Here is a 24,759-nt window from a genome sequence, read left to right as displayed (position 1 = left end):
TAGTGTTGATATAAAGCTGGGGCGGGGAGGGGAAGCTGCAAGGGATCGTGGGAAGCGACATGTGTGCTCGTAGATATACATACATACTCCATCTGTAAATGAGTGGGGCTTCTGGGTGCAGCTTTTATTTACCACAAAATACTTCGTTAACTCAAACCTCTCCACCCTATACGTTGTTTTGTTTAAAAAATTAACTTCAGATACACAAACTATGGACTAAAATGAATGCAACACAACAGCAGCTGCAATGGCAGATGGGATATGTGTGTGTGTGTGTGTGTGTGTGTGTGTGTGTGTGTGTGTGTGTGTGTGTGTGTGTGTGTGTGTGTGTGAGTTTGTGTGTGTGTGTGTGTGTGTTCTCTTGAAGACCATATTGTGTAAATCTGGAATAATTGACCACAACATGGAGGAGGTTGAATTGGAAAGACAGGAAGAGGAATCTCTCTATCTCTCTATCTCTCTTTCTATCATCTATTGTTTTATCTATCTATCTATATATTGTTCTGTTTTTCTATCTATCTATCTATCTTCAGTCTGATTCTATCTATCTATCTATCTATCTATCTATCTATCTATCTATCTATCTATCTATCATCTATTGTTTTATCTATTTATCTATCTATTTATCTATCTATCTATCTATCTATCTATCTATCTATCTATTTATCTATCTATCTATCATCTATTGTTTTATCTATTTATCTATCTATCTATCTATCTATCTATCTATCTCTCTATCTATCTATCATCTATCTATCTATCTATTTATCTATATATCTATCTATCTATCATCTATTGTTTTATCTATCTATCTATCTATTGTTCTGTTTTTCTATCTATCTATCTATCTATCTATCTATCTATCTATCTATCTATCTATCTATCTATCTATCTATCTATCTATCTATCGATCTATCAGTTGGATCTGTGTGTCCATGTCTCTTCATTAGTCTGCAGATGGCTTTATTAGATGGACTGTTTCTCATCTGGATTTCTCTGGAGCTTCAGTTTGTTCTTCTAACATTCACCCCAAATCACCAGTCCATCTCTCTCTCTTACTCTCTCTGTCTCTCTCTCTGAGATCAATTACTAACCGGTTTCTCGGTCTCTGCAGTAATTGTTTTTCAGAGTGTGTGTTGAAGGACAGATGGAGGCTCTCAGGCTGTTGTTGGCGTCGACCCTCACTCTCTCAGTTCACCATCGCTGCTTTCTCACCACATACTCCTGTGTTTGTGTGTTTCAGCTGTGATAAAGACCTTGGGTTGTGAGGTGTGTGTGTGTGTGTGTGTGTGTGTGTGTTCTCCTCCTCTGATAAAGCCTCTCTATTGTGGTGTGTGTGTGTTGGCAGTACGGTGACTGTGAAGGTGTGCGGTGATTAATCTGTGTGTTGGTGTCTGGAGGGGACGGCAATTAATTTTACCCTGCGTGGGAGGAAACTCTTTCAGCCCTCAAGTCACACACACACACACACACACACACACACTCTCAGACACACACTCACACACATACACACACACACTTTTGTGTTCTCTAGTTCGAGTTTCAGAAACGAGGGCATCATTATGGAGAATAAAAGTGAAGCAGGTCAGATTCTCAGAGTTTTATACTCTATTAGTTACCGCAAGCCTCGATTCAATAGAAAGTGACACTGTTGGTGGATATTTGTTCTTATTTTAATCCTAAACTTGCTTTATTTTGATGAAGTTTTTCATCTTTTGTCACGGTGAATCTCCAGTCAGTGATTTAAGAATGTTCAGATGTTTGTAGGGTTTTTCAGCTCAACAGGGAAATATTTATGACTAATTATAACTGGTTATGATTAATAATAAATATTTAGATTATATCTTCGAATTAACTGTAGCAGAATCAATATTACAATTATTTGATCTGTCCGTCCACCGAGCAGACAATATAATCATTTATCAATTCAAGGAACGATTAGTGTTTGAAACTCCAAATGAAGGCGAGAGTGGTGAAACTGTTTAGCATCTCCCTGATAGTGGGGGGGGACCATTTGACATTTAGCACCCATATAAGTGTAACGTCTGTGACCAGGACTGTAATTTATATGCAAATGTCAAAAGCTAAAAGGGTCTCTTAAGCCATAAAACCCAAAGATCATGCATGATTCTACGCAGACGCTACATGTTTGTGCTGGAAAACAGAAATCCTGAGGTAGAGCAGCACTTTTTGCAGTGTGTCTGTCTGTAGTTTGTGATATCTGTGGTTTATTTGACGCTGTGCTGGTGATCATAACTTCATGCAGGTGTCAGTGTGAGTGGGTTTCTAGGAGCTGTCCCGAGCGCTGACACTCACTCACGGATGATGAACGGCCCGCGCCGATGCTCCTGGGTGGGCAGATATGCTCCATTAATCTCAGACTGACGCGTCTGTGCTGTAGGTCACTTACTAGTGAGCATCTGGGCATCTCTGTAATCTTTCTCGAGTCAATTAGAACGGAACTGTACTGTGTTTCTGTCTGAATGCAGGATGATCCTCTCACTGATGTAATCTTCAGCATTGAGGAAGCCAAAATCTAATTCATTTTCTCATTAGGGGAGCTGATTTTTAATGATAACCTATAAACCTTTAAAGACACAGCTACTTTGAGTTGTGAGATTGTTTATTGATGGTATGTGCTTTTGTAAAAGTCAACATACTATTTAAATCATGTTTAATGGTGGAATTGCTGGTGAAGAACTAGATTACCCATGATTCTGCAGAGAAATCTCCACCGATCCACAGAAGTTTGGCGAGCAGTTTGTGTCAAAAGAACTGATTTTGACTGTACTCTTAGTCTGGTAGTAGTCTGTGTAATCTGACTACTTTAAATAAAGGACAGAAGGAATGATAAGACACCAAATTTCATGATAAAATGCAGTTACACTTAGTTCAGAGAGTTCTGTCATTATTTACTCTCGAAAGCCATCTGACTTTCTTTCTTTCTTTTTTTTTAACACAAAGTTTTGAGGAATGCCCGCTCATGCACATTCATATATTAGCAGTAAATGGTGACCACCTTCATGCTTTTAGGAAATGAAGCAAGAGTATAATAAAATCCCATGTGACTCCAGGTGCTCTGAAGGCATATAGTAGGGTTTGATATAATAATAATAATTTTTTTAAAAGTTGACTTTGGCCATTGCTTTCCTTCAGTGCCTTCAGAACACTTGGAATCATGTGTGATTTTATGATAGTTTTGCATCTCTTTTAAAAACGTGAAGGAAAGAAGGTCATTTTACAGAAAAAAAGGTCATACAGCTTTAAACCAATTGTCAAGTCACCATTATTTATACAGCGCTTTTTACAATGCAGATTGTGTCAAAGCAGCAAACAACAAAAAACAATAGTGGACAGGACTGAGTGAATAATACAGAAACTGTTCCTTTAAAGCGCACCTATTATGCAAAATTCACTTTTACATGTTGTTTGAACATAAATGTGTGTTGGCAGTGTGTGAACACAGCCACCCTATAATAATAAAAATCCACCCGCTCCTCTTTTCAATCCCCATAAATCATAAGCAGTGTATTAGAGCAAGCCAATCACAGAATCCGTAAAGTGTGATGTCACATTTTACAAGTCCCGCCCACGACCGTTGACGGCATTTAGATCAGCATTCAAGTAAGAAATGTCTTCTTATTGAAGCTATAAACTAAAAAAAATATGGCTTTAAAATGCATGATTTCAGCGTGATAGACATGATAATCAAAACCAAACAAATGTGTTTTTAGCAGAATATCTGAGGTGCACTAACTCTGCAGCAGCTCTTCTTCTTCGTCGTCTCGTCTGATGCGCTCACTCAACCAAGCGCTCTAACCACAACCTCGCCCCTCCCCACCCCCTAACCATTCACATTTCTGTAGGCGGGAATTATTTGTAATGAAATTCTAATAAGCTAATGATTCTAATGATATCACAAAGCCCGGAAACCAAACGCTGTAGTCCAAACGAGCCGTTCGCTGTAGTTCTTGAAAAGGGATTTTTTAAAAACTAATTATCTCCCTTTGGAGTGGACTTTGAGATTTGTAACTTTCTAGATATTTTTTATGCCCAAACATACACACTACACACTGACTAAAATTTAAAAAGTGAAAAAGCATAATAGGACCCCTTTAAATATAAAAAAATTTACTTACAGTCTGTGAGTCAGAACAGCCGGCATTGTAGTCTACTCTCCCAGGATCAGGAAACAGTCCTCCGTAAAATGTGCTGCACACATCTGAATATTTGGGTTGAAGTTATCTGGAACAGTGTTGTAAATACAACTTAACCACTGATTTCTAGTCGGCGGCCTAGAGTGAGCGGCAGCGGGCTTGAGAACGGGTGGCCGGCGGATTCAACGAAGGAGTGTCCGGAGGGCGTGCGGCAACCACATGTGACAATTCCGGGCTGAACTCCACTTTGTCCATGGTGAAAGCCGATCCGGCGATACACAGCGCGAAGTTGTTGTATTTCCTCAGCGACCAGCACGGATCAGCTCCAGGCATGATGAAGCAGATATCGTCCTCTTTTGGAAGACCAAACAAAGTAGTTTTGCTTTCACAATGAAACACACAGCGTCTTCACGACATGGCGGCAGCAACAATACTACAGCGAGAATAAAAGTTACGCCTTCTTTCTTTGCGTGAACATTTGGGTGGCGTTATGCAAATCTTCCCACATAGTGAGGTAGACATGTGGGGTGTGTTAGAATGAGGCGTTTTAGGTAGGTGTGGCTGACTCTTAACTTTTATAAAGAATATCTCTTTGGATTTGAGACTTTAGTCTTTGCAACTTTACAGATCTGCTGTATGCACCAAGAGCTTGTAACACTCCAAAGAGAAAGGAACAACTGAAATCGCATCATATGACCCCTTTAAAGAATCTAACTCTAACAATTAACTTGACAGATAAATAGACAAACAGAAAGGCATAGATAGATAGATAGATAGATAGATAGATAGATAGATAGATAGATAGATAGATAGATAGATAGTAGGGGTGTAACGGTTCACAAAATTAACGGTTCGGTTCGATACGACACAGTGATGTCACAGTTCGGTACGTTTTCGATATGGGGGGGAGGCTGGTAATTGCTTAGGTCGCAATGTTGGAAATATTTCTGTTTTAAACCATGAAGGCGAGCCAATGGATATCACATAAGCAACGTGCAAACTTCATGCAAGAGTTATGCCGGTGAACGTCTTAATCTTAGTCAGTTCACTTTTTCACTTTTCACATTTTCGTCATGCTGTATAATGGTTAAACTGATGAAAATGTAATGATTGTTGTCATTTGAGAAATGTATTTTTGCATTTCAGGTATTGCACTTTCACCAGTAAGCACACATCAATAGAATGTCTACTCATGGTTCATTTTACCTCATCTATTTGATTCACTATAGGCTTTTTATTATACAGTAGTCAACATTTAAAGTGGATCAAAAAAGTAAATCAAAGTTGTCGTAAGACAAGAACGCATTCTAATTTTAGGTTTTATAACTTTGATGAAATGTTTTGATCCACTTCAAATGTTGACTAGTGTATATATTGTATATTAATATCAAAGACATATGCACTCTCTCTGTCTACACTATGAAAACTGGTAAAACAAACCAAAATATAATGATAGTGAAATTCCTAATAGTATTTCCAATAATTCCAAATTGCAGTAATGTTTCTCTATTAAAACAACAGCTGCTGTCTAAGTGCATTTATTCTGCAACCAAAACCACAAACAATATAGATGAGATCTCATGACAGAACACAGTCCGGCCGAGTGACGCTTTCATTTAAATGAGCATCTCACATGGAGATCACTAAACTCCAGTTTACTTGTTTGTCAGTGAGGAGCGAGTGTGTGAGCATGGTTGCCAGATTGCAATAAATAAGCAAAACACCTTGCAGGAAACGTATGCTTGTTACAGAGAAGCTCTGATTTGTGGATTTTAACCCTTGATATCTGGCAACGGTGAAGTAGAGGTGTGTACAGCAGTCCACAATATTTTTGTCTCCTTTTTTTGATGAAAACATAAAGAGATTTTGGTAAAGTTAAAATTTTTTAAATACATTTTAGTCTCGTCTTTTATCGTCAGTGATATTGCGTGTTGATATAGTCACAGTTATCATTTATTGACCATATTGTTGGCTCGTCATCGTCTCGTTTTAGTCCTGGGAAAAAGCTCATCAACGAACATTTTTCGTCATAGTTTTTGTTGACGAAATTAACACTAGTCCCTGCTGTGATTGTGAACGATCCATCAGTTCACAACTCTGGACTGTACAGAATTCACATTTAATTTGTGAATGTGAAATGTTAATATTTATATATAATATAATATCCACAGTTTTGGATCTTCTTTAGAAGTTCTATTCATTTTTAGGCTTGTGAAACGGTTCCTTTGATTAACTGAAAACTACAGACTCAAAAGAGTCGTTTGTGAGGGAATCAAATGTCACATGAGCGTCTCTTGAGTTCTGAGCTGTTCCTGCGTCTCGCTTCTCTGCTAACAAACTTCATCTTCATGTTGTGCGGTGGAGAGAGCGAGTGTGTGTCTGTGCAGGATTCAGACGCGAGTGTTTGTGAGCGCCGGCTCTGGGACGCCTCAGATTTTAATGATGTTTACGAGGCCGCAGTCACCTGTTTTTTTTTTAATGAAGACTCTCTCTTGTGCTTTGGTCCTCGTTGGCTATTGTTTGCAGGAGCGTTAAGACAACAATTAAAAGCGAATCAGTGCGTGTAGGAGCGCCAGAGAGGACATGAGGAGGAAACTAAACACACGCTCATTAAAGCTGCATTCAATCACCTTCAGAAGCTCAGCTCAGCAAACAGCCAGAGGAGCAGCAGATGACCTTTGACCTCCAGTCACGGCACACATGAAGCTCATGGGCTTCTCACGTTCACAGAATATTTTCATCTTGCGCTGTTTTTTTCAGTTCTTCCCGGATGTCAACGTTAACCAGATGAATGTCTCTGCTTTCTGAACATTTTTCTAACTTTATTTGCATTGTTTTCTTGCCTTCATATTGTGCTGGTTAAGTGTCTGGTGAAGCATGTGATCTGCCATCTGACGGGAATAAGATCCGTTATTCAGACTGAAAACAATACAGATCAACAGAAATCGGATGTGGTTCCCCTCACAGTTGAGTTTGGTGTGCTTTATATTTCTGGAAATGGAAGAGTATGTTTGCTGGATTCAGAGCTGGATTGATTGGCTGCAAATCTCAGCAGAGCCCAATTACTCGGCTTCTGTGCTGTAGACATTACAGCAGTGAAACTGCACGCAGCTGTCGGCCATCTTGGATCTCAGAGCATCTGCCTCACTGTCACCCAACAGAGCCAATCAAACACAGAGCCAATCAGAGCCGCCGCTTTAATTGGCTGCTGTGAGCCAAAGTATCTTTGAGTTTGGACTTCAGTGTCGAATGAGAGCAGTGTCTTTATGATCCTCTTATCACACACACACACACACACACACTCACAAACACACAGACACACACACCACACACACACACTCACACACACACACTCACAAACACACAGACACACACACTCACAAACACACACACACACACACTCACACACACACACACACACTCTCACACACACACACACAAACACACACACACACACACTCTCACACACTCATCTTACTGTGTCTGCTGAGTGTTTTAATAGGGCCGTAGTTCAAGTGTTCATGTGTTTCAGTCAGTTTCAGTCTCTGGTTCTGTGATTTCCTCCTATATTTGAATACATTTCTATGATGTTTCTCTTATGCTTTGTCAGTATGTGGTTGTTGTCTCATCCTGCGTCATAAACTCTAAACATAACAGTGTTTAGTTCTGAATGAATCCGTGTTTTGAATGAATCGGTTGAACCAATGTTGAAAACAGAGATCCGTTTACTTAATTCCTGAATGAATCACCCGTTTGAACGAATCAAATGAATGAATGACTCATAAACACATTTTTACACAGTTTTAGTTTATTTATAGTATCATTTAATAATAATAATAATAAAAACATTAAAGGGATAGTTCACTCTAATCATTTACTCACCCTAATGTTGTTTAAAACCTGGATGACTTACTTTCTTTTGTGGAACATAAAAGAAGGTATTTTGAAGACTGTTGGTAACACACTGCTCCGGGTGTGTGTTCACGCTGTGTGTGTGTGTGTGTGTGTGTGTGTGTGTGTGTGTGTGTGTGTGTGTGTGTGTGTGTGCACTTTGGATGGGATAAATGCAGAGCACTAATTCCGAGTATGGGTCACCATACTTGGCCACATGTCACGTCACTTTCATAAAGTTGACTTGGTTACCAGTGACTTTCACTGTTTCTCAAGTCATCATCTTTTATGTTGTGTAGTTTATGTCAGGCTGATGTAGCCTAAACATTTATGTGTAGTCAATTTTATGTTGAATTAAATATGTATTTCTAAATCTATTATCTAATGTCTACTTGATACGTTTCTCATTTAACACAATAATAGCTTTAAATAATATTTTGTGGATATTTGCACAGCCAAATGTAGTTTTATATAATAGTAATTGTATATTATGTATTTATCTTTGTAAGAAATGTGTATAAGAAATGAACCCAAAACAAAGAACTTCATATTGCTACATACTGGACAGTATTGCTGATATGTTACGGATTTGTGAGTTCCCAGCATGCACTGCAGCATGAATAAACGATGCGGTTACTGTTATTTGTTATATACTCTCCCGAATCTCTGATGAAGAAGCAGATACTGAAAGCAGGTGTGAAGCAAAGAGATCTGATGTGATGTGAGCCGGCTCGTTTGTGTCTCATTAACTGCTGTTCCAGCCGGTGAGCGGGCTCGTTTAATTACATGTGTTCCGCTGAAGGGTGACGGTCACTGCTGGACACGGGTTCTGCAATCAGGTCACATGGGCAGCTCTTCTCCTATTGGCTGCTGAGTGAGGCTGAGAGACGCTGATCAGTTCAGAATGAACACACTGCACACTACACACTCATTCAGAAGAGCACACTACACTTACTGTTTCTTAGTGACGTACATCTGAGTCGACGAGACTAAGGGGAGTTAGCGAGGGAAGGGCATAAAAAACGAAGTATGTATTTAAAGTGCAGACGTAGTATGCTAGTGTGCTGTTCTGAATTCAGCCTGTTTCTGATAGCAGTATGCAGTCTGCAGTATGAAGGGTTTTGCTTTTTCATTCAGTTTTGTGTATAAATGTCTGAAGCTTTCGTCTCTCAGATGAACTGAACTGGGGGACGGAGCGCCTGCTGCCGTGTTTTCTGTTGTTCACTGATCATTTGGACAAAATGCAGTAGAACAGGATTTGTGAATGTAAAGTGAAAGTCGAATTAATTACATTATAAAAAAAGACTAATTAAAATGAATCATTTTAAAAACTAAGTAAAACACTTAATAATAATATCTGTCTATCTATCTATCTATCTATCTCTCTATCTATCTATCTATCTATCTATCTATATATCTCTCTATCTATCATCTATCTATCTATCTATCTCTCTATCTATCTCTCTATCTATCTATCTATCTATCTATCTATCTATCTATCTCTCTATATATCGCTCTATCTATCATCTATCTATCTATCTATCGATCTATCGATCTATCTCTCTATCTATCTATCCGTCTATCCGTCTATCCGTCTATCCGTCTATCCGTCTATCTCTCTATCTCTCTATCTATCTCTCTATCTATCTCTCTATATGTCTATCTATCTATCTGTCTATCTCTGTCTCTCTATCTATCTATCTATCTATCTATCTATCTATCTATCTGTCTATCTCTGTCTCTCTATCTATCTATCTATCTGTCTATCTCTGTCTCTGTCTCCAGTTCTTCTCCCTGTGGTGGTATTTGTTCAGATGAAACTCAGCGGTTAATTATAATCTAATTAAAGTCATCTATCATTATCATTAGTTTACAGCATTGAGAACGTTAATTAAAAGATGAGTGATCAGAGAGAGAACAAAGTTCTGCAACAGAATCAAATGCAGGTTGTTTCAGTGAACTCGAGATGCATGACTGATATTATACTGTAGTCTCACTGACATACTGTTAAGAGGTTTTAATATTTTGAATTTATATTTTGAAGTTTTTATTTTTGTCTTTTTTCAGTTTAATTTTAGTTAAAGTTTTAGGAATTTTGTTGTACTTTTGACATGTGTCTTAGTTTCACACACATATACATATATATATATATATTCTATCTATCTATCTGTCTATCTCTGTCTCTCTATCTATCTATCTATCTATCTATCTCTCTATCTATCATCTATCTATCTATCTATCTATCTATCTATCTGTCTATCTCTGTCTCTCTATCTATCTATCTATCTGTCTATCTCTGTCTCTGTCTCCAGTTCTTCTCCCTGTGGTGGTATTTGTTCAGATGAAACTCAGTGGTTAATTATAATCTAATTAAAGTCATCTATCATTATCATTAGTTTACAGCATTGAGAACGTTAATTAAAAGATGAGTGATCAGAGAGAGAACAAAGTTCTGCAACAGAATCAAATGCAGGTTGTTTCAGTGAACTCGAGATGCATGACTGATATTATACTGTAGTCTCACTGACATACTGTTAAGAGGTTTTAATATTTTGAATTTATATTTTGAAGTTTTTATTTTTGTCTTTTTTCAGTTTAATTTTAGTTAAAGTTTTAGGAATTTTGTTGTACTTTTGACATGTGTCTTAGTTTCACACACATATACATATATATATATATATATATATTAAAAAAAAATTTAAATGTTACTTTTTTTATTTTTTTTTTATTTGGTACATCAAGTATATCATGACAACTCTTGCCCTGGAAGCTAGCAGAAATAAAATAAAATAATATTGTTTAGTATTTTATTTTAGGTTAACGTTTATTTTATTTCAAGTAACAAACTTTTTTTTTTTTAGTAAGCTGTAATAATAACCCTGACGCATGGACATCACATACATGAGTGTTGAGTGTTTGTGTTTGTGTTGGTCTGAAGACGTTCTAAACTCATTTACATAGTTAAACTCTCTCTCTCTCTCTCTCTCTCTCTCTCTCTCTCTCAATTCAGTTTAATTAAATTCAATTAGCTTTATTGGCATGACAAAAGCACATTTTGCATTGCCAAAGCATGCATAGGAAGAGAACATATAGAACAGTGTAATTTGGAACAATATAGCAATTGAAATAAAATATGAACAAGTAATATTGAAAGAATTACATTAAAACATATGGATACATATAAACATATATATGATATAGTAAAGGTTATATAACAAGATCATTTCTGTATTTATTTAACTAATAAACTGATGTGAGAGTGTGTGAGAGTGTGTGTGTGTGTGTGTGTGTGTGTGTGTGTGTGCGTGCGATGCGTCAGTGCTGTACATGCTCTCATCTTACACAGGAAACAATCATCTGCTTCATCTAAAATCTAAACATCCATGCCACATCTGACAGTACAGATATACCTTTGCTAGATCTCTGTGTTTCATTTTAACAAAATTATGAACATAATGCCTTGTTCTGCATGAGCATATTTTAGATCCCTTAATCCTTAAACCCTAGACCTAAACTTAACTACTACCTTACTATCTATTCATAAGCAGCAAATGAGGAGTTTATTGAGAGTGAACGCTTAGTTAATAGTTAGTTAATACTGTGAATTGGTCCCTAAACTAAAGTGTGACCATATTTCATAAGATATCAAGGCTTGTTTTCATGAAATGTGATGTTCTTTCTCAGTATTTTTTGTCTTGTTTTCCAGTATAAATATCATAAATTCTTAAATCAAGATACATTTACTTGAGATGCAAAATTACAAGAAATAAGAAGCCTTGTTTTCTGAGAAACTGATCAAAATAAAGTGAGTTAATGCATAAAACTGCAGAATCTCTGCCAGTGGGGTCAAAGTGAATTAGGTTTATTTTTCTTATCACTTCATTTGGATCAATTTCTCAGAAAACAAGACATATTATTTTATTTGTAATGGAAAACAAGACAAAAATATTCAGGAAGAAGACGTTTTGACTTTCAGTGAAAATCTGCCAATCCAACAAGACAAACTGCACTTGCTATATATAATTTACTTAAAATATGTGTATTTTGTTTGGTTGAATTGTCAGATGTTTTTCACGTTTGTAATCAGACGCGTCCTCTGAAATCTGCTCTGAATATCTGATGTGTTTCATTTCCAGGTGAGTGTTTCTGCTGGAAGGATCTCATGTTTTAACCAAAGCAGCACAGAGAAGCTCGTTAGGAAATTATTTTTGGAGTGTGTTCATGGACGTCCATTCATCGCACAAATATATCTGGCTGCTGGTGTGTTTGCTGTGTATGAATTCATGTCTGTCATATAAATAAATGAGTTTCATCACAGAACGGCATGACGTAAAGCGAACGCAACGCTCAGTGCTTCAGGGAAGAGCCTCCATTGATTCACACCCACACACACATGAATCACTCACATCCACTTCCTGTTTCCTCTCACAGTCACAAACACACACACACACACACACATACTCACTCACACACACACACACACATACACACACTCTCTCTCACACACACACACTCACTCACACTCACTCTCACACACACTAACTCACTCACACTCACTCACACACACACACACTCACACTCACTCTCACACACACACATGCGCCACGAACCTTTTGCTAACGTTCCTGTTAAGTTTTTTTCTGAATGTTCTCTAAATGTTCAGTTTTTAAAATGTTGAAGATACGTTTTTTCTTTGTTATACAAATGTTACGGGAACATTCCATTTGATCATTTTGCGAACATTATGGGAATGGAATTTTCGAATGAAAATTAAAGAAAATTTTAGTCCTAAGTGTATCAATATTCTAAGAATGATGTAATTTTACTCTTATTCCTAGACACTAGAATAAGAGTGAGGAGTTCATAAAGGTCCCTTGTTAAGACTAGGTCTCAGCTCCTAAATTGTTTAAGAGAGCTGGAGCGGTCTCCTAACCTAGTTAGCAGTAACAAGACGGCAGCAAAGAGGAGACGACGCACACTTTCCAGTGAAGACATGACATATTGGAGTTATATGATGATATGGAGTTGATAAAACGATACAAAATTACGTTTTTTCTTTGTTATACAAATGTTACGGGAACATTCCATTTGATCATTTTGCGAACATTATGGGAATGGAATTTTCGAATGAAAATTAAAGAAAATTTTAGTCCTAAGTGTATCAATATTCTAAGAATGATGTAATTTTACTCTTATTCCTAGACACTAGAATAAGAGTGAGGAGTTCATAAAGGTCCCTTGTTAAGACTAGGTCTCAGCTCCTAAATTGTTTAAGAGAGCTGGAGCGGTCTCCTAACCTAGTTAGCAGTAACAAGACGGCAGCAAAGAGGAGACGACGCACACTTTCCAGTGAAGACATGACATATTATATGATGATATGGAGTTGATAAAACGATACAAAATTGATTGTCAAGATTTTTTTTTTTTTAACTGACAAAGTAAGAAATGTAATAACCTCTTCCACTCAACAAGTCAATGCTCTAACTGCAGAACTGAAAGTAGTAATTACATTTGTTTTGGCTGAAAAATTGGAAACATGCAGCAATGCACCGGTGATGACAGTAAGCAGGGTCTTTCATATTGTGGCTCTGACCCCACCAAACACAACAGTGGCCAAAAGTAATGTGTGGATTTTTAATTTATTTTGTATGACCCCACATTTCACTTAAATCATTAAAATACAAAGGACAAAAAAACACTGACCAGTGTTGCCAACTGCTTTCAATTGAAAGTAGCTAAAACTGGTCACTTAATGTTGCTAATGACCTCATAAAGGCGAGTTCACCGATCTATAATTATATTTATGTACTGTAGATCAGTGAACTCACCTTTATGAAGTCGTGGGAGAGTCTTGGAATGTAAATAAGGTTTGTCCAAGAAACTGATTTTGTTGCTAGGCTTTTGAAAAAAGTCTCTAAAGGGATGCGAAAGTCACTAAATGTAGTGACAAAATCACTAAATTGGCAACACTGGCACACTGACTACAACATACTTTATTTACATTTCATTGGTCCTCTTGTTTTTGCATGTGTTCATAATTTCTTTGTATTATTATCACAAATATAACAACTGACTAAGCAACTATGCAATATGCATACAAAATCTTGCACATTTTATTTATTTTTTTTTAATTAAGGGTGAAGATGTCAAATTTCCTAGGCCGGACATGACTTTTGGCCATTACTATTTGGCAATTTGTTGACTTTCCAACTGACTGCCAAACCATGCTGCAAAAACAAGCCACTTTTAAGAGGATTGTGGGCTTTTCTGGAGTCATTGGTGGAGCTCATGTTCACAGCATTGCGCCAACTGTAAACGAGGAGACATACCAATAGAAAACAAAGCATCAGTAATCATTTGTGATAATGTTGCACAATGCAAAGCATTTAAAAATAAATTTAAATGTTACAATATTTCAGTGTCTTGATGAAATGATTTTATTGTAGTTACAGTAAATGACTGGTGTTGTGCTGCTGTGACTTCACATGAGCAGGCTCACTATTGGCTGATTCAGAGGTCGAGGGCTGACATCATTGTAGTCCTTAGTTCACAACACTCGATCACCTCAGTCAACACTTAAGAATCAGTCTTAGACTTTACTGAAAGCTGCTTTTAGCTCCTTTATAAAAGTCTCCTCTTAGAAAAGTCCTACTTTTTATTAAGAATTTTTTGACACTTAAGTCAAAGCTTAAGACTGTTCTTAAGAGCATTTCTGAGAAGTTTTATGCATACAGGCCCTGGTCTCTGTATGGATTCAGAACACTGATGGCTCGTTTCTGGTTGAATGTGTCGGTTGCTTTGGCAGCAGTTCCTCGAGCATTTGCATTATTTATTTTCTGTTCAGTGCTCTGTCAGTTTGCTGTCAGCACTGCAGTGTGTTTGTTGCACTCTCGGTGACAGTAAACATTTGTTTGCATGAACATCCATCTTGGCATGATCCAGATGATGCAGCATTTCATTGTGTAAAAACTAAAGCACATTTAGAGTGATGCACTTTCAGTCTATCAGGTGTCCAGGACCACAAAAGAACAAAGATTACTGATTTTTATTTTATTTTATTGTTTTACGTTATTATTTTATTTTACCATTTTTTTTTTGTATGTTATTTTAATTAAAAAATTTTTTTTATTATTTTTCAAAAATATATAATTATCTCACCTAAATGTCTGATCACGCAATGCATTTTTGTTTTTATAATGGGACGATTGTTGCACAATAGCTTACACACATCACTAGCCTGATTTCGCGAGCTGCATGTGAGGTGGCCTTAAGCCCAAAGTGTACCTCGGTTGTTTGCATTCTGTGACGGTCTTAAAAGTCTCCTCTTAGAAAAGTCCTACTTTTTATTAAGAATTTTTTGACACTTAAGTCAAAGCTTAAGACTGTTCTTAAGAGCATTTCTGAGAAGTTTTATGCATACAGGCCCTGGTCTCTGTATGGATTCAGAACACTGATGGCTCGTTTCTGGTTGAATGTGTCGGTTGCTTTGGCAGCAGTTCCTCGAGCATTTGCATTATTTATTTTCTGTTCAGTGCTCTGTCAGTTTGCTGTCAGCACTGCAGTGTGTTTGTTGCACTCTCGGTGACAGTAAACATTTGTTTGCATGAACATCCATCTTGGCATGATCCAGATGATGCAGCATTTCATTGTGTAAAAACTAAAGCACATTTAGAGTGATGCACTTTCAGTCTATCAGGTGTCCAGGACCACAAAAGAACAAAGATTACTGATTTTTATTTTATTTTATTGTTTTACGTTATTATTTTATTTTACCATTTTTTTTTGTATGTTATTTTAATTAAAAATTTTTTTTTATTATTTTTCAAAAATATATAATTATCTCACCTAAATGTCTGATCACGCAATGCATTTTTGTTTTTATAATGGGACGATTGTTGCACAATAGCTTACACACATCACTAGCCTGATTTCGCGAGCTGTGAGGTGGCCTTAAGCCCAAAGTGTACCTCGGTTGTTTGCATTCTGTGACGGTCTGCACACTGTCCTCGTAGCACAGTTTTCGTCATCAGAAGTGTCCGCTAACAACAGCGCAGGCGCGTGGGGAATGTTATGTGTGTGTGCGCTTTGAGTGTGCTTGAGCGCACCATCTCTAGAGTGCACGAGTGCTGACTTAAAGGGTTAGTTCACCCAAAAATGAAAATTAGGCTGCGTTTTACTGTCCCCCGAGGCATCCTAGGTGTATATGACTTTCTTCTTTCAAACGATTCCAGTCGGAGTTATGTTGAAAATTGTCCTGGCTATTCCAAGTTCTATCATTGCAGTCAGCGGGTGTTGCAGTGCTTCAGTCCAAAAGAAGTGAAATAAAAGTCGCCCATCCATAAAACAAAGTGTCTCACACGGCTCCAGGGAGTGAACAAAGGCCTCCTGTAGCGAATCGATGCGTTTTTGTAAGAAATATTTAAAACTTAATAATCAAGCTCACTGTTGTAAATGGAAGCAGTTCCGGGCGGATGACGTATGACAGGGTTCCTCAGTTAGTTTTCAACAAGGGCCAAATTCTGCCAACAATACGAAGCCAAGGGCCACCGACCACAATGTTTGCTCTGCTATTATTATTATTATTGTTGTTGTTGCTGTTGTTTTTTTTGCACAATATAAATAGATTTTTTTTTCTCCTTAGTCTGTTTTATTCAAACATTTATGAACATTTTGTATTCAGATACTAAATAACTTTGTCTGTTGAGTATTATAAACAAATTTCAGTTAGTTTTCAACAAGGGCCAAATTCTGCCAACAATACGAAGCCAAGGGCCACCGACCACAATGTTTGCTCTGCTATTATTATTATTATTGTTGTTGTTGCTGTTGTTTTTTTGCACAATATAAATAGATTTTTTTTTCTCCTTAGTCTGTTTTATTCAAACATTTATGAACATTTTGTATTCAGATACTAAATAACTTTGTCTGTTGAGTATTATAAACAAATTAATAAAAAAATTAATAAATGGATCTCCATGTCTGCCTCCAAGTCAACTGTTCTTGCTCACTTCCAGACTGGATCTCTTTTCTTCACTTTCCCTAATTATTAGACTTATCAGAATTACTATTTTTTATTATTCTTACTTAGATTTTGTCAAAGTGTAACAGCTTTAATTGACATGTACTCACCATTCAATGAGAGAAGTGACAGCGACTGGCTGAAGCAATGCCTCGGAAGTTGGGGCTATATTCTGTTGTAGCAATCCTGAGACACTGATCAAGATGCACACTGGACAGTCCGTTTCTATCCTGGTTCTTGATGATGTTCATTATAGAAAACGATGACTCACATATGTAAGTGGAGGGGAATAACGAAAGTAGGAACATTGCAATGATTCTGCTGTTTTTGAATTTAGTTTGAGAGACTAGCACACTAGCCTCCTTGTGTTGCTCTCTGAGCAAATCAAACTTTGACATTTCCAAAATCTCCAGCTGCAAAGATGCTTCATTTAAGGTTAAAACCAGGCGTTTGGCCTCACCAGTCTATTGCCCATCTGCTGGGACTGAAAACGGCTGTCTTAGAAAGAGAAGGAGTTCACGCGATAGGTTAAAGCTTTTAATTTGCTCCTCGAAATTCTTTGCCAGTCTCGTGACGAAGTCGCGCATTAACGGGTCCTCTCGCATCTGGTGTTTCTCACAATGCTGTTGCAAATGCGGAAAGTGCAGCTTTCTCCCAGTGTCAGCTTTAAATGAAAAGCTTCAACGGCTTCGTACATGTCTGCAATAGTGTGTTTTTTTTATTATTTTTCAAAAATATATAATTATCTCACCTAAATGTCTGATCACGCAATGCATTTTTGTTTTTATAATGGGACGATTGTTGCACAATAGCTTACACACATCACTAGCCTGATTTCGCGAGCTGTGAGGTGGCCTTAAGCCCAAAGTGTACCTCGGTTGTTTGCATTCTGTGACGGTCTGCACACTGTCCTCGTAGCACAGTTTTCGTCATCAGAAGTGTCCGCTAACAACAGCGCAGGCGCGTGGGGAATGTTATGTGTGTGTGCGCTTTGAGTGTGCTTGAGCGCACCATCTCTAGAGTGCACGAGTGCTGACTTAAAGGGTTAGTTCACCCAAAAATGAAAATTAGGCTGCGTTTTACTGTCCCCCGAGGCATCCTAGGTGTATATGACTTTCTTCTTTCAAACGAATCCAGTCGGAGTTATGTTGAAAATTGTCCTGGCTATTCCAAGTTCTATCATTGCAGTCAGCGGGTGTTGCAGTGCTTCAGTCCAAAAGAAGTGAAATAAAAGTCGCCCATCCATAAAACAAAGTGTCTCACACGGCTCCAGGGAGTGAACAAAGGCCTCCTGTAGCGAATCGATGCGTTTTTGTAAGAAATATTTAAAACTTAATAATCAAGCTCACTGTTGTAAATGGAAGCAGTTCCGGGCGGATGACGTATGACAGGGTTCCTCAGTTAGTTTTCAACAAGGGCCAAATTCTGCCAACAATACGAAGCCAAGGGCCACCGACCACAATGTTTGCTCTGCTATTATTATTATTATTGTTGTTGTTGCTGTTGTTTTTTTTGCACAATATAAATAGATTTTTTTTTCTCCTTAGTCTGTTTTATTCAAACATTTATGAACATTTTGTATTCAGATACTAAATAACTTTGTCTGTTGAGTATTATAAACAAATTAATAAAAAAATTAATAAATGGATCTCCATGTCTGCCTCCAAGTCAACTGTTCTTGCTCACTTCCAGACTGGATCTCTTTTCTTCACTTTCCCTAATCGCAGATTCAATTATTAGACTTATCAGAATTACTATTTTTTATTATTCTTACTTAGATTTTGTCAAAGTGTAACAGCGTTAATTGACATGTACTCACCATTCAATGAGAGAAGTGACAGCGACTGGCTGAAGCAATGCCTCGGAAGTTGGGGCTATATTCTGTTGTAGCAATCCTGAGACACTGATCAAGATGCACACTGGACAGTCCGTTTCTATCCTGGTTCTTGATGATGTTCATTATAGAAAACGATGACTCACATATGTAAGTGGAGGGGAATAACGAAAGTAGGAACATTGCAATGATTCTGCTGTTTTTGAATTTAGTTTGAGAGACTAGCACACTAGCCTCCTTGTGTTGCTCTCTGAGCAAATCAAACTTTGACATTTCCAAAATCTCCAGCTGCAAAGATGCTTCATTTAAGGTTAAAACCAGGCGTTTGGCCTCACCAGTCTATTGCCCATCTGCTGGGACTGAAAACGGCTGTCTTAGAAAGAGAAGGAGTTCACGCGATAGGTTAAAGCTTTTAATTTGCTCCTCGAAATTCTTTGCCAGTCTCGTGACGAAGTCGCGCATTAACGGGTCCTCTCGCATCTGGTGTTTCTCACAATGCTGTTGCAAATGCGGAAAGTGCAGCTTTCTCCCAGTGTCAGCTTTAAACGAAAAGCTTCAACGGCTTCGTACATGTCTGCAATAGTGTGGTTCTTGCCTTGCAAGATTAAGCTGATTTAGGTGAGACATGATATCGCACAAAAAAACGCACGTATGCCATCTCTGTGCTGTCGTTCAAAAACATCAGAAATTTCTCTGCCTTTTGGCTTTGATGGCTGCTTAAAAATGAACAAAGTTAACTTTGAAGTTCACACACTCTCTCCAGCACACGGCCCTTGCTCAGCCATCGGATATCATTGTGCAGTAAAAGATCATGCTGTTCTGCTGACATTTCCTCCAGCAAGGCTCAGAAAAGGCGATGTTGCAGACCAGAACTCATGCGAATAAAGTTTACCAGCCTCATCACAGTATCCATCGTCTCTTTCATTTTTCCAGACAGTTTGGCACACAATACCGATTTATGAATTATGCCTTGAAATGCTATGAGTGCTGGGTTGACAGCAGCAAGCCTGCTAATCAAGCCTCTGTGATGTCCAACCATTGACGGAGCCCCGTCAGTGACAACTGACACAACTTTGCTTAAATCCAATCCATTATTTTCAAAGAACTGCATCAGTTCATTACTGTACAAGTTAGAATAAAATAAAAAAATAAGTACACTAATAGCAGCAAAACAGTTAAAACAGAACACTCTTATAAACTAAAAGCAACAGAAAATAAATAAGTTTTGAGACATGACTTGAACTCAGACAAAGTGGAAGCCGATCTAATATAGAGTAGGAGCTTGTTCCACAGTGTCGGGCCAGCCACTTCAAAGGCTCGGTTACCCCTCGATTTTAGCTGGATTTTGGGTATCTGAAGGAGGAGTTTATCTTTGGACCTAAGACCTCTGGTGGGAAAGTAGGGGTGAAGTAGATTGGACAAATAAGAAGGTGCTAAATCATTTAATGATTTATATACAGTAATACAATTTTAAACTCAATTCTAAAATTAATCGGAAGCCAGTGAAGGGATCTCAGAAGGGGGGTAGCGTGATCAGATTTCCTCTTTCCTTTCAGGAATCTCGCCGCAGCATTTTGAATGACCTGTAAATGTGCCGTTTGGGACTTAGATATACCAAAATAGAGGGAATTGCAATAATCCAGGCGAGAGGTAAAAAGAGTGTTGATAGCGATCTTCAAAGAGCGCTTAGGAAGAAAGGATTTGATTTTCGATAGAGAACGAAGAAAGAAAAAGCTGGACCCAATGACCGTGCTAATCTGCTTGTCAAATTAGAGGCAACTATCTACCATCCCACCTAGATTACGTACTTGGGGAAAGAGGAGTTGATTTAAAGATTCAAGGTCAAGGTGATTTCTTGGCCTGAATTCTGAGGGGTCAAAAACAATGACTTCTGTTTTGTCTGAGTTCAGAAAATTCTTGGCAAGTCAAGCTTTCACATCCTCAAGACATGCTGTTAGGTTGCCTAGAGCACTCTTATTTTTCCTAGACACAGGCATATAGATTTGCATATCATTGGCATAGCAATGAAATTAGACATTATGTTTCCTAAAAATGGAACCCAAAGGGAGAAGATTGAGAGAAAAAAGGACAGGAGCTAAAACAGAGCCTTGAGGCACACCACAGGATAGATTGCAAAGAGAAAACGTCCTATTTTTACAGAGAAATGTCTATTGGTTAAAAAAATATTTAAACCAACTTAAAACAGTCCCCCCTAGCCCAACGCAATACTCCAGCCGATAGATAAGGATTGCATGATCGACGGTATCAAAAGCAGAGGGCAGGTCTAACATTACTAAAATGACCCCGAATCTGTTGCCATATAAATATCATTAAGAACTTTTACAAGAGCGGTTTCTGTGCAGTGCAGTGAAACTTCTCAAGAATATGATTGTCAGTCAGGAAGGTCTGGAGCTGTAAAAACAATTTTTTCCAATATCTTGGAAATAAATGGCAAAATGAAGATCGGACAAAAATGTGATGAAATAGAGGCATCAAGTTTTAAAACTAGAAGGTACAGCTGCTTCAAGCAAAGATTTGTTAAATAGCGACACCAGCCCAGGGCCGACAGTGTCAAATATTTGTCTCAAATAGTAAGGATGTATAGTGTCAAGCGAACTAAAGGAGGGTTTAAGTTTAAGCATTACTTCCTTTACAGAATGTAGAGAGACAGGATTGAAAGAAGTCCACAGGACAGGTGAAGTCATCTCCTGATTTGAGACCAGAAACTGGGCCCTCAAACTTGAAGCTTTATTGCCAAATTAACTAGAGAAATCCTTACAAAGTGCCAAAGACGGGTAGTGAAGAGAATTTACAGGGGGGGTTAGAATGGAGTTGATAACAGGAAAAAGAGCTTTTGGGGTGTGGTGATGTTTTTCCAATTAGTTTAGAAAAATAAGAAGCCTTGGCTTTCTTAACAGCATACTGGTATGACGATAGGCAATTCTTTAAGATCTCATAAGAAATCTGGAATTTGTCCTTTTTCCACTTCCTTTCTGCTTTTCTGCATGCCTGACTCAAGGAACGAATACTATGATCAACCCATGGCTCCAATTTAGACGTAGATTTTGGCTTAAAGAGCTTAAAAGGAGCTGTAAGGTTTAAAATATCTGTCCATGCAGTATTTAAAAAAATAAAATGATTTTCAGCATCAAGATCAGATAATAAAGACTCTAATGATAAAAGAGGGTTGACCTCATTATAGAACTTGACAAAATCCTCACAAAAATGAGACAAATATTCACGGGCTTGTGTACCATCAGAGGCAGGTTTAAGAGAAGGCAGTGGGAGGGACAATTTAAATAAAACAGGAAAATGATCAGAGATGACAGAATCAAAGACTTCAACGTCAGTTACAGATAGACCATGTGACAAAATTAGGTCCAAAATGTGTCCATGAGTATGTGTAGGATGATTAACCCACTGCAGCAGGTTAAAAGAGTCATTGATGTTTAAAAAATCAGGAGTTAGCTGCTTAGAGGGGCAACATACATTTAGTGATCAAATACCCTACAAACTCTGAAAACTCTACTATGAAGTCTTTGATTAGATGTGGTGGCCGATAGATCAGAGCTAAGACCACAGGGTCAGACCAGTTCAGAAGTAAAATCTCAGCTTCAAAACTCGTGAAGGTGGCGGAAGATAACAGTCGGCATCGAGGTCTGAAAGAATCTTTAGCAATGATAGCTAGCCCGCCGCCTCTGCCTGATGATCGCGGAGCATTGTAAAAGTGATAGTTGGCTGGAAAGTTCAGAATATGGACTGAGGTCCCCTACCTTCACCCAGGTCTCGGTGATAAACAGAAATTCCAGGTCGTGAGCAGTGGTAAAATCGTTCAGGATGTATGTCTTGTTCACCAGAGAGCGAGCGTTTATCAGGGCAATTTTTGGGAAGCGTAGAATGGTGCGCAAAGCAGATGCTTTGCTCAGAGGACAGAGGTTGGCAGTATTTGCGCCCTCACGGCGCGGCCGGATAATAATCCGAGAGTGGAGATATTCCGCTTGAGCCAAAGAGACAGGAGAAGCAGGAGCAGAGGCAGGGGGGTCCGTCGCGATTGACCTGTCATAGTACTGAGACTGCCCTTGTCAAGATTTCTAATGATTTATTGGTAGTGGTTGACTCAGGACTTTTATCTATCTTAATTCTTTTTGATCTAACTTCAGCGTTCGACAACATTTCCCATAAAATTATATTAGCTAGATTCCAGTCTATTGGAATTGTAGGTACTTCTCTGGCTTGGTTCACATCCTATCTTTCGGGTCGTACTCAATTTGTTCAACTAGGTCAGTTTAAATCTAAGTCATCACATATTACTACAGGTGTCCCACAGGGTTCAGTTCTGGGCCCTTTATTATTTATCATATATCTACTGCCCCTTGGAAACATTTTCAGGGAATGCGGTATACATTTTCATTGTTACACGGATGACACCCAGCTGTCTTCAAAACCACCTCTAAACTTCCTCCTTCTTCTCTTTCTGTTTGTCTGAAGTTAAAGCTTGGTTTTCAAGCGATTTTCTTAAACTTATCAGTAGTAAAACATAAATTCTTCTTGTTGGTACAAAAAAATAATTTGTCGAATACCAGTGATTTTTCTATGTGTATCAATGGTCCTATATTCACTTCCTCAACACAAGTAAAGAGCTTGGGTGTTATCCTGGACAATACTCTGTCTTTTGAAGTACATATCATCAAGGTTACTTGGATGTCTTATTATCATATACGCAATATTAATTGCCTCCACCCAGCCCTCATAACAAGGAGCACTGCTATTATGGTCCATGCTCTTGTCACTTCACAAATTGACTATTGTAATGCTCATTTTTTACGGTCTTCCTGCTAAACTTTTACACAAGTTACAGTTAGTGCAGAACTCAGTCGCACGAATAATTACACAAACTCCTACTATGGAACACATATGTCCTGTTCTTCAACAACTGCACTGGCTTCCTGTTAAACAGCGTTTTGAATTAAAAATTGTGCTTATTGTTTATAAGGCATTACATAACTTGGCTCCTTCTTACTTATCTGACTTACTCCTAACGTACACTCCCTCTTGAACTCTTAGATCATTGTCTACATTATCTTTAGTTCTTCCTCGTACACGTCTGGTTTCCATGGGTACTCTGGCCTTCAGCTATGCTGCTCCTCATCAGTGGAATTTACTTCCACAAGATATTCTTAACAGTGACTCTCTTTCCATTTTCATTTTTCCATCTTAGCCTGGCTGAACTTCAGTGCTATTATTTATCATATATCTACTGCCCCTTGGAAACATTTTCAGGGAATGCGGTATACATTTTCATTGTTACACGGATGACACCCAGCTGTCTTCAAAACCTACCTCTAAACTTCCTCCATCTTCTCTTTCTGTTTGTCTGAAGTTAAAGCTTGGTTTTCAAGCGATTTTCTTAAACTTATCAGTAGTAAAACATAAATTCTTCTTGTTGGTACAAAAAAATAATTTGTCGAATACCAGTGATTTTTCTATGTGTATCAATGGTCCTATATTCACTTCCTCAACACAAGTAAAGAGCTTGGGTGTTATCCTGGACAATACTCTGTCTTTTGAAGTACATATCATCAAGGTTACTTGGATGTCTTATTATCATATACGCAATATTAATTGCCTCCACCCAGCCCTCATAACAAGGAGCACTGCTATTATGGTCCATGCTCTTGTCACTTCACAAATTAACTATTGTAATGCTAATTTTTTACGGTCTTCCTGCTAAACTTTTACACAAGTTACAGTTAGTGCAGAACTCAGTCGCACGAATAATTACACAAACTCCTACTATGGAACACATATGTCCTGTTCTTCAACAACTGCACTGGCTTCCTTTTAAACAGCGTTTTGAA

At 38.0% G+C, this 24,759-nt stretch overlaps 1 protein-coding gene across 1 annotated transcript in view; it reads left to right on the top strand.

The window, feature by feature from the left end:
- The window catches only part of LOC107572116 (neurexin-2-beta-like), a 101,638-nt gene that overhangs the window by 62,033 nt on the left and 14,846 nt on the right, over window positions 1-24,759 (top strand). The window lies entirely within an intron of this gene.

This window comes from Sinocyclocheilus grahami, unplaced genomic scaffold, assembly GCF_001515645.1.
Source record: "Sinocyclocheilus grahami isolate Dianchi unplaced genomic scaffold, SAMN03320097.WGS_v1.1 scaffold1701.1, whole genome shotgun sequence".
Lineage (NCBI taxonomy): Eukaryota > Metazoa > Chordata > Actinopteri > Cypriniformes > Cyprinidae > Sinocyclocheilus > Sinocyclocheilus grahami.
Note: the sequence above shows the minus strand (reverse complement) of the source record. Positions and strands in the feature narration are given on the sequence as shown.